Genomic DNA, 1,911 nt, shown 5'->3' on the forward strand with positions numbered 1-1,911 from the left:
TCTATAGATGCTAGATACTACTATTCTATAGTATCTATATGTAACGAGCGAACAGTTAACTGCCGACGACGCCAATTGTAACGAGCAAACAGTTACCCTGCTCGCAACGCCACATGTTACGAGACTATTTGCCTGTAGTGCCAAATGTAACGAGTTGAACCACTCATGCTACACAACATCGACTACAGTAGAAAGACTCGAAGATGCAGGTTCGCTATTGATCCTTTTATTACATGAATCAAGAAATGCTTCAATATAACACAATGAATCAACAGGAATGCTTCACAATAATAGTCTGAATCAACTGACCCCTAACAGTCCTCACTAGGCTTCATATAACTGAATCCACATGTCTATTGTCCTTCTTAACACAATATAACCAACTTGATATGTCACACAGACTGACTGATCTAAAGCGAGCGATGAAGAGGGAAGAGAGCGAGTTCCGCCGTCCCCTCCTATTTATCCCTTGTATTCGTACTCGTCTTCGTACTTGTATTCCTCCGTAATCGATACTTGTACTCGATGTCTCCGACCACTAGTTGCGCAGTTCTAACGTACAGTCCGTGAAATAAACATCTGCATCCTATCAATCAAAGTTGACAGGCCGTCTGAATCCCCTCGTACCGTTTCCCAAAATAGCACGCGTTGGCTTTGAGATTGTTATCAGTCCGATCCAATAAGCCACCTGCTATCAGTTGCGTCAGACTGTAATACTGCGTCTCGGCTTATCGTTCGTTATCAGTTGTATCAGATTTGTAACTAGTAGCTAGGCCTACCCTAGTTACATATAGATACTATTATTTTATAGTATCTATAGATGCTAGATACTACTATTCTATAGTATCTATAGATACTATTATTTTATAGTATCTATAGATGCTAGGTACTACTATTCTATAGTATCTATAGATACTATTATTTTATAGTATCTATAGATGCTAGATACTACTATTCTATAGTATCTATAGATACTATTATTTTATAGTATCTATAGATGCTAGATACTACTATTCTATAGTATCTATAGATACTATTATTTTATAGTATCTATAGATGCTAGATACTACTATTCTATAGTATCTATAGATACTACTGCCGGTTAAACTCTCCAAATTGCCAGGTATCTAGTTTCTCACACGTGCGTCGTTCGCGTGTGAGTAACAATCCTTGATTAATTAAACCTAACTAGGTTAGGGTGAGTATGTCAAGACATTAACTGCCACCGTAGTCAACAAAAAAACAAATCATAAAACTAATTTTTTTCAAAACTTCCCAGAAGCCCCCAGAATGTCTACGTTGTATGAACAATGAAATGATGCCCTTAACGCTTCGGTTCATTCGATGTGAAGCCTGGCCAATACCAATAGTAAAAATTGAGCGTGCTTTCTTGAAACGAAACCTCACTGATATACATATGTTGACACAAAAATACATACATACAAAAAGTGGCATACATTTATACATCGTAGATACGTAGATAAAAATGTGGGTATTCTGTATGTATGTATCATGTATGTATCTATGAGTGTATATATATATATATATATATATATATATATATATATATATATATATATATATATATATATATATATATATTGGCTGTGTGAGTGCCAATTTGAGTATGTTTTAGTGTGTTTGCTCTTTTTAAGATCGTTTGTTACCCAAAACTAATGTTTTGTTCGTTTTTTCATTGAGATCGTTACTTTTTTTTTTAATTTACTGGTAAATTAGCTAGAGTCGTTGCCCTGTTGTAGCTTCTTTATAAATATAAGTCTGATTTCAACAAAGTTTAATTAATTTATTTCTTTTTTGGGTTAAGCTTTGAATAGTGGCTTTAGGTTTGCTATTGTTTCTAATTTTTATTAAAAAAAATAAAGTTGGGTATTTCCAGTATCTCGTATAGGT

This window comes from Physella acuta, unplaced genomic scaffold (genome assembly GCF_028476545.2).
Source record: "Physella acuta isolate Inbredline_101_S28 unplaced genomic scaffold, ASM2847654v3 ptg001088l, whole genome shotgun sequence".
NCBI classification, from domain to species: Eukaryota; Metazoa; Mollusca; class Gastropoda; family Physidae; genus Physella; species Physella acuta.